Genomic DNA, 9,504 nt, shown 5'->3' on the forward strand with positions numbered 1-9,504 from the left:
ACATATAGCTTTTATCCTGTTGATGCCCAGACATCTTTGTCCCTGAGAGATCTCACACCCCAAATATGTTACAGTTGAGCAAACTATTTGTGTCTTTTCTTTTGAAACTTTATAGCCACCCATTCCTAACTGATTTAAAATCTCAACGGTTATTTGGGTGCAGAGTGACTCATTCTCTGTGGCAATCAAAATATCATCTACATATTGTAACAACAAATACTGACTTCTGGGTACCTGTATTTGTCCTTGCATTGTCCAGATTTCCAGTTCCTTGGCCAGCTGGTTCCCGAAGAGGGTCGGGCTATTCTTGAAGCCTTCCAGAAGTCTTGTCCAAGTTAATTGTGTCTTCCGTCCATTTTGCAGGTTTTCCCATTCAAAGGCAAATAATTTCCTACTATCTTTATCAAGAGGTATGCAAAAGAAGGTATCCTTTAAATCTATTACGGTAAACCATTTGTATTTCTCTCTCACAGATGTTAACAATGTGTAAGGGTTAGCTACTACCGGGTGAATGTCCTTTGTTATTTCATTTATTGCTCCAAGATCTTATATCAATCTATATTCGCCATTCGGCTTCTTTACTGGAAAAAATGGAGTATTATATTCCGATTTACATTCCTCCAAAATCTGATATTGAAAAAATTTGTCAATAATTTTCACTATTCCCTGTCTAGCTTCTATCTTGAGTGGATATTGTTTGATTCAAACAGGTCTGGCTCCATCCTTTAATTCCACCTTTACCGGTTGTGCCAGTTTTGATTTCCCTGGTATACCTGTTTCCCATACTGCATTTTCTACTTCTCTTGGAATTTTAACAAAGAGTTTATCTTTGATCATCAGGATTTGTCCTGTTTTGGACTCAGGTACCTTCATTATTAATTCTCCATCCTCAAAGGTTATTGTTGCATCTAATTTAGCTAATAAATCCCATCCCAAGAGTGGAATTGGGCATTCTGGTACATACAAAAATTCATGGGTTAATTCCTTACCTCCAAAGCACATATCAAGAGGTTGTAAGAATGGCCGTTCTTCCTGCTTTCCCGTGGCTCCAATTATTGTAGTCATCTTATTTCCTAATTGTCCTTTTAAACTATTTAACACTGAATATGTTGCTCCTGTATCTATCAAGAACCTCACTTCCTTGACCCCTAATTGAATCTTTACTAAAGGTTCTTTAGCTGCTTTATGTTCTGTATCTAGTCAGCTACTAAAATCTCCCAGCACCATTGCCTTAACGGCTTCCTGATTCTGAAGCGAATTTCCCGAGAATTGTTGGTCTCTCCTAAACGGACACTCATTTTTCCAATGCCCTTCCTTTTTACAATAAGCACACTGATTCAATCCTAATCTTCCTCCTGGATTTCCACTAAAGTCTCCACGACCCCTTCCTATACTAACTCCCCATCCTCTAACAAATCCTCTTCCTCTCCCTCTGAATCCTTGGTTTCCTTTGCCTTGAATTACTGCTAAGAAGTTCTGTTGCTGCCTCCTAGTGGAGTCCTTTTATCTATTGTTATATACTTTCCAGGCTATTTCTAACAACCTATCCATATTTCTCAGATCTGCCCTTGTTCTAGTGGGGCTGATGGTGTTACTTCCAAATCTATATTTCCATCATCCTGTCTATAATACATACCATTTTCTAACACTTGATGCCCTATACAGCGCTTTTCTCCTGTACGTGCTTGCACTGCTCATCAACAGTTATTTTAGCCAACATTATCCCTCAAGTGCGTTGCCACTCAGGCTTATCCCGCAAATAGAAAACTAGCTCTACATGTGGAATCTCATCCCACTTGCCTTCTCGCTTACAGAACAACATTAATTGTAAGATAGCATTATATTGCAAGGTTCCATTTTCTGGCCAACTCTCTTGATCTTCTAATTCATACTGTGGCCACCAAACATTACAGTAATCAACTAATTTACCTTTTCGTAACTCCTGTCCAAAGCCCCCCTCCTACCAGTGTGCTAGTAAACAGCCCAAAGGGGAAGATCGCAGTATGGGAGTATTGCTACCCAAAATACCTTTAAGTTTTTCCATTATAGCTATAGCTTTTTACCAAACCAAACCAGACACGGAACCTGCAGCAAAACCAGACCACTGATGCCGAACCTGCAGTGCTTTCACAACTGTCTTACGGACGGCACCTAGGCTTACCATGGGAATTCCCTGGACCAACTGTGTGTGGCTTTCGCCACATCTGACCAGCAGGCTCCCAGACCAGATCGGTACCGATTACCAGAAAGCACCTTGTTAGCAGCAATACTGATTTTACTACTTATACACCTGTTGCCACGTTAATTTTTACCAACATTATTATTATTATTGTTGTTGTTGTTGTTGTTGTTGTTGTTGTTGTTGTTTTGTCATTATTAGTGCTTGTGCGCCTTGCATTCCTACATAAGTGTTTGCATTCCCCCTTTCCTCCCTTCCCCTCCGCCCCCTGCTATAAATGAATGAAACTGTTCTGTCCCATACGGAGACTGTATAAATGTGCATCTAGCACTGTGAGTCAGTGAAGACTCTTTCATGATATCTTCGTAATAAAACGGAATTACCCCAGTGCAACGCCTGAAGGCTGAGCTTTCCTTCCCAAACCACTGCCAAGAATAGGCCCAAAGGATTGCTCCCCACAAGGATCTGTTCCTGCTTCAGTTCAGGAGATAATGGCTCATTGTTGCATTTTGACCTGTCAGAGACCAAGTGTGGGAGTGTGGCCATGGGGGTCGACAAGCCCCATGGTTGGTGATAACATGGGACTCTTAACTATGAGGCCATCAGGAATGTAAAGAGTCTAGGGGGAGCAAAGAAGGGCGATTCAGGAGACACCTTGCCGTCTCGGGTTACTTGTTCTCCAGTCCTTAAGGCATGGAAGTTGCTGGGTGTTTGGGGTTGCTGGGCAAAGTTGTTTGGCCAATGAATAGTTAGTGGAAAAGTACTGCTGTGGGGCAAATAGTATAAGAAGGGAGCCTGTCCTCAATATGGGGATGCAACAAGGAGAATGAAGTTATGGCCTCCTTATGAGAGATGAAGTTAGGCCCTCAGTAAGAGAGAAGGAAGTTTTGTCATCAATAAAGTAGTAGCAGTTACTGATCCTAAAAGAACCCTGGTGTTCGTGTGGTCATTACGCCACAGGGCATCACACAAGCACCATGCCAGCCAGGTGCCTTCTGCTGGCCTGTGAAAGATGCTGGGAGATGTGAGCCTAAAAGTCCATCTGGCAGCCAGGAGGTGAGGGCTGACCTGGCAGACACTTCAGAAAGATGGGACCTCCCAGTTCCTTGCCCAGCCATGCTCCTGCTCCTGGTCTCTCAGCTCCAGAGGCAGAAGTGACCTCGCAGCCCCCATCAAAGCCAATTGCTTCTTACTGGAATCATAGTTTCTCAAACATAGTCGACGCCCTATAAGAACATCCCAAACTGGCACCCTCCTTGACGCTCAGCACCTAATGCAAAAAAAAAACAAGGTCGTTGTCATCCTCTAAGGCCATGTACCTAATGATGGCCTTTCAGCTTCTGTGACGGACAGGAGACGCCTATATGCAAGCTCTGTTAGGTACTAGCGCAGGACTGACTTTGAAATAAAGATTTACAGTAGCTTAATGTCAGTGGCTCCTCAGTTACTTATGACATCTAAAATGACATCCTCGTACACCAGCCATGTGCCTGAAGGGGGCCTATTAGGCCCTCAGGCAGAAGTGCCCTGACAGCCACCTGCACAGTCATGGGCCTCCTGCTGCCTCCTGAGATCCTGAGGCACAGCTGACCTCAGCAGAGCATCTCCACCCATCTCCTCCTTGAGTCCTGTGACCTGACCAGATCCATGTCACCCCACCTGCCTCCTCCAAGACCAAGTGATTGCTGCAGGACATTTCAATCTCTGCCCAGAATCATGCAGCCAAACTGCTTCAGTTTTGTGATAATAAGCAGGAATTAGGGATTTGAGGATTAGGAGTTCAGGTTAGGGTTTAGGGATTAGTTCTTTCAGTCCAGGTTCAGGGATTGGGCAGAGGCTAAGTGGGAGGCTTTAGTGTTCTGCTTTGAGTACACAGTCAGTGTCTAGGGTATGGGCTAGAGTTTTGGTTAGAGTTTTATTATGTGCTTTTATTACGGAAGGAGGGGTGGTGTTAAAGGCTAGCAATATAATGCTAGGGAATAAGGGCTAGGAATTAGTGTGACCAATATGTTAAGACTAATGGTAACAGGTAATGTGTCTGGGATTTGACTTCAAGGTAAGATTTGAATTTGGGGATTAGATCAATGGATTTCTTCCAGGGTGAGGGATAGCATTAAGGATAACACCAGGTTTAAAGGTTCCTGGTTAGAAATATTACCAGTGGTCTAACATGAATGTTTTCCCAGTGAGTGTTGCAGCAGCAGCCTTACCTGAATCCCTCTTAACTCTCCAAAATCTTTCCTTTCTGTTAGCCAAACCCCTCTTCTCTCCCCCAGATTTCTCACCATTATTCTCCCAGCTTCCCCCTGGCCTCCTGTTAACATGTCACCCTGTTGGGGGCAGCTTCCTGATGGCCTTTATGACCTCAGAGGCTCTGCCTCCCTGCTGTTGGCCAGCCAGGGGCTGGGACAGAAGTGACCTCACAGCCAGCATCCACAGGGCTACAAGGAGCTGATGTGCTCAGGAGGCCTCTTCCCAGTGCCCCCAGGAGCAGTGGGTGCAGGGGATGCCCTGCACAATCCCTCAGGTACTCTGCCTGCCAACCAGCTCGTGCTTCAGAAGGCCTTCCACAAGTCCAGACTCAGGTTTTTCCATGTAGCCTTTAGTAACTCCAGGGCATACTGAAGGAAATGGCGACTTCCGTGTGGAAAATTGAATCAAGAACTGAATACATGTTGTAGGAGAATGTTGAGAGCTCTGCAGAGAAGAAATTAGTGTGAAAGTCCTGTTGATTAGCATTGGTCATATCCATATCCATTAAAAATGACCCAGCCCAGACTTCTCTGTGGTTCCCCCCAGCCTCTCCCAGGAGGCCAGCACAGCCCATGTCCTCCTCCCCAGCTCTCCACACCTCCCTGTGCTCTTCCCAGCCCAGCCCAGCCCAGCCCAGCCCAGCCCAGCCCAGCAGAGCAGCCCAGGCTGGGCTGGACCCAAAGCATCAAATGGAGAAGTGGAGGGCAGTGGCAGTGTCCCTGCCCTGCCATCTACAGGAGATTCCCCACTCCCAGGCAGCCTGCAGCCCTCCAGGACAGTCCCGCTCCCCAGCACTGCACAGCACAGCACCACACTGCTGGCCCTGGGGCTCCTCAGGCAGCACCACTGCACACACACAACGCCCTGCTCTGCTCCCGGGACACCCCATGTCCCACACAGCCTTGCCTCAGCCCACCACGTCTGGGCTGGCCTGAGCAGCCATTCCTGCAGCCCCTGCCCATGCTGCCCACAGCTGGTGGTGCTGCTCTGTGGAGCGAGGGGGCTGTGGTGCACGGGGCCATGGGGCACTCTGCAGGGCCGTGCTGGTCAGGCTGAGAAGGCAGAGCCATCTGGTGGGGGGCGCTGCCACTGACTGCCTCCCACACAAGTGGTTCTTTGGCCATGGAGGGTGCGCACAGATAGCTGGCCTTCTTCAGAGTCAGAGGCTCATGCAATAACCCAAGCTGGAAGGGACCCACAAGGGTCATCATGTCCAACTGATTTCCAATATCAAAAGATATTTTGGGGTTATTCACTCAATCCAGTCTATGAAATTTCACCAGAGGTACTAATCAATACAGTCATCAACAACTTGGATGAGGGATTAGAACGTTCTGTCAGCAAGTTTGGTGATGACACAAAACTTGGAGGAGCGGCTGGCATGCCAGAAGGTTGTGCTGCCATCCAGAGAGACCTAGACAGGCTGGAGAGTTGGGCAGGGGAAACTTAATGAAATATAATGAGGGCAAGTGTAGAGCCCTGCATCTGGGCAAGAAAAACCCTGGACACCAGTGGCTTGTGGTTAGTAGGTCAAGAGAGGTTCCCCCCCCCCCCTCCATCTGCCCTGGTGAGACCACATCTGGAATATTCTGTCTAGTTCTGGGCCCCTCAGTTCAAGGACAGGGAACTGCTCAAGAAAGTCCAGCTCAGAGCCACAAGGATGATTAAGGGAGTGGAGCATCTCCCTTATGAAAAGAGGCTGAGTGAGCGGGGTCTCTTTAGCTTGGAGAAGAGGAGACTGAGGGGTCACCTTATTAATGTTTATAAATATGTAAAGAGTGAGTGTCAGGAAGATGGAGCGAAGCTCTTCTCAGTGACATCTAATGATAGGATAAGGAGCAATGGGTGCATGCTGGAACATAGGAGGTTCCGCTTAAATATGAGACAAAACTTTTTTATGGTAAGGGTGACAGAGCACTGGAACAGGCTGCCCAGGGGGGTTGTGGAGTCTCCTTCTCTGAAGACATTTAAAACCCACCAGGACATATTCCTGTGTGACCTGATCAAGGTGTTCCTGCTTCGGCAGGGGGATTGGGCTAGAGGATCTTTCAAGGTCCCTTCCATCTCCTAACAGTCTGTGATTCTGCAATTCTGTGAACTTATTCAGCGGACAGCTTTCGCTATGCTTGCTGTGTTCCTGGAGTTACAGAGCTCTAATTTACATGTTCCCACCCAGATTTAGCACTTTATTGCTGGGTGGCTCCACCTTGGACACGCTCGTACTGTGTGGGCTCCATGCACTGCTGACTCCCAGGAGCACACGGTCCTTCCCAGTTCCCGTGGCTCTCCTGGCAGCTCCTGCTTCACTCCAGGAAGACACCTGTCTGCCATCAGCCCTCTTGCATGCTGTGGGCACTGGCAGGTGAATTCACCATCTCCATGGATGCTGGCACCAACAGGCAGGAGTGCAATCAGCCCTCCCTACCTAAAAGATGATTCTGGGGTTCTGATCTCACGCCCTGGAATCCACAGAGAAACAAGCAAAACAAGGAGCCTCCTTCAAGTCCATTCCTTCGCAATATCCATGAGAGAAACTCTGGGAGAAAAGCTGAGCCTTCAGGCAATGCCCTGAGCAGCTCCACTTTATGCTGGAGATGCTGGTACAGAGCAAGCTGTGTTAGAAAAGTGCCCCTGGCCTGTCCCTGCCCTGACACTGCTGTTGTGTCAGGACTATTTTTCCCTCCACCTCTGTGCACAGCCAAGTGACCCTGCAGCTCCACAACATCCTGTGGAAGGATCCCAGGACAGCAAGTCACTGAAGGTTCCTTTCTTTAATTTAAATACACAGAGAGCTTGAATAATCACACACATATATATGCCAAACATATAAAGAAGTATCAAATGAGCCAGTAATGAGTTACATCGTGTTTTATGCAAAAGACAGGCATTTTATTGCTTCTGAAAAACATCCAATCATCACTTTCCACACTGAATTCTTCAGCTGCTGGTTCCTCATGCTGTAGATGATAGGGTTCAGTGCGGGAGGCACTATCGAGTACAGAACTGCCAGCAAAAGTTTCGGGGAGAAGGAAGACATGGATGGAGGTTTTAGGTAGGCAAATGTGCCGGTGCTAATGAACAGGGAGGCCACGGCCAGGTGAGGGAGGCGTGTGGAAAAGGTTTTGTGCCGTCCCTGCTGGGAGGGGATCCTCAGCACTGCCCTGAAAATCTGCACATAGGACAGCACAAGGAAAACAAAACACACAAAAAATTAACAGGAACTAATCACAAGAAGCCCAACTTCTCTGAGGTAGGCATCTGAGCAGGAGAGCTTGAGGATCTGGGGAATTTCACAGAAGAACTGGTCCAGGGCATTGGCTTGGCAGAATGGTAGTGAAAATGTATTGGAAGTGTGAAGGAGGGCATTGAGAAAGCCACTGCTCCAGACAGCTGCTGCCATGTTGACACAAGTTCTGCTGTCCATTATTGTCCCATAGTGCAGGGGTTTGCAGATGGCAACGTAGCGGTCATAAGCCATGATGGTGAGAAGAGAAAACTCTGCTGCGACAAAGACAACAAAGAAAAACACCTGGGTAGCACAGCCCGCATAGGAAATGGTAGTGGTGTCCCAGAGGGAATTGGCCATGGCTTTGGGGACAGTGGTGGTAATAGTGCCCATGTCGATGAGGGCGAGGTTGAGGAGGAAGAAGTACATGGGGGTGTGGAGGCGGTGGTCGCAGGCAACGGCTGTGAGGATGAGGCCGTTGCCCAGGAGGGCAGCCAGGTAGATGGCCAGGAAGAGCCCGAAGTGCAGGAGCTGCAGCTCGCGTGTGTCTGCGAATGGCAGGAGGAGGAACTCTGTGGGGAAGTTGCTGTTGGACATTTGCAGCCTCCGGGCATGGTTGCCTGTCCATGGAGGAAAACACACAGACAGTCAGGACAGGGTCTCTGAGCAGAATCCACTCCATTTCTCACTGACTCATTGCATACTCACTTCCATTCTCCCCTGATCAGGATGGCATACTTCCAGCTCCTCAGCTAGCACTCTGCCCTGTGATGGGTCAGTGCACTCTAAGGAAGAAAATTCCCTGCCTAGGGGCTCCTTCACAGGATGTTGAGTGCCAAAATCTGCTCCTCAGCTGAACCCCATCTTGCTGCCCCAGAGAGCTGACATACCCAAGAGCCGCGGTGTAAGAGAAAGAGGAACACAGAGGGGTGGAGGGAAAAGGACAAGCAGCATGACTGAGAGAGGGGAGGGACAGATGAGCAAGCAGAAAGGGGTCACCCTGCCCAGTCGTGCCTGCTGCTTGCCAGGCAGCACCATGGCAGAGCAGTGGCTCTCAGCCCTTTGCCAGGCAGTGGGACAGGGCACATAACTGGAGAGGCAGACCTTCCTTCTTCTGGGGTTCTGGCTACCCAGGAGGCAGCTCCTGCCTGGGTCCCTGCAAGCTAGGAGGGCAGAGGCTGTGCTGGGTGGGAGAGGAGACGTGAGTGGGGTTGCTCAGGGAGTTGCACCTCTGCAGCAGGGTTTCCTTTTGCATTTCCCTTTCTCCCTGCCCATTTCTGCTGCCTGCATCTGTTCCTGCAAGGAGGTGCTTCTCTGTCCCCACGTCTGTGCCCTGCCAGTGCTCACAGAACCCATCCCATCTGCTGTGTGCTCAGCTCTGCCCTGCACCCTCTCAGTGTGTGCAGGTGCTGAAGAGCAGGTCACACAAGCCCTGATGAAACTGGGAAGGTGATGCTGCTGCCTTCTGAAGGCTTGCGGGTGCTGAAGGCCCTTTCTGAGGTACCTCATAAAATGAGAGGTGACAGAAACTCAAAATCTTCTCCACTCTGTACAGCTCTGTTTCCATTCCCATCCTGATAAACCAAAGAGAGGTGAAAGTGCAGTTTTAGGAAAGCCCAGACCACAGCAGGCAGCCTTAGCCTTGACCTTCCTTCTCAAGAGTCCCCTCTGACATGGTCTGGGAGTGCTGTGGAGCTGTGAGCAGCCTACCCCATGTAGCAGCCCCCTGCCAGCAGCAGGACCCTGCCCTGCTGGAAGGGCTCCTTCCACCCACAGCTTCTCCCCACAGCGCCCTGGGCAGCTCCCTGGGCAGGCTGAGTGCTGAGCCTGGCAGGCGGCAGAGGCC

General features: G+C 49.1%; 1 pseudogene across 1 annotated transcript; it reads right to left on the reverse strand.

Moving 5' to 3' along the window:
• Positions 1-7,301: 7,301 nt before the first annotated feature.
• Positions 7,302-8,255, reverse strand: LOC310887776 (olfactory receptor 14C36-like; annotated as a pseudogene). Its single transcript has one exon. The product of its transcript is annotated as an olfactory receptor 14C36-like (transcript).
• Between the last annotated feature and the right edge of the window lie 1,249 nt (positions 8,256-9,504).

Source organism: Anser anser (genome assembly GCF_964211835.1).
Source record: "Anser anser genome assembly, chromosome: 29".
NCBI lineage: Eukaryota > Metazoa > Chordata > Aves > Anseriformes > Anatidae > Anser > Anser anser.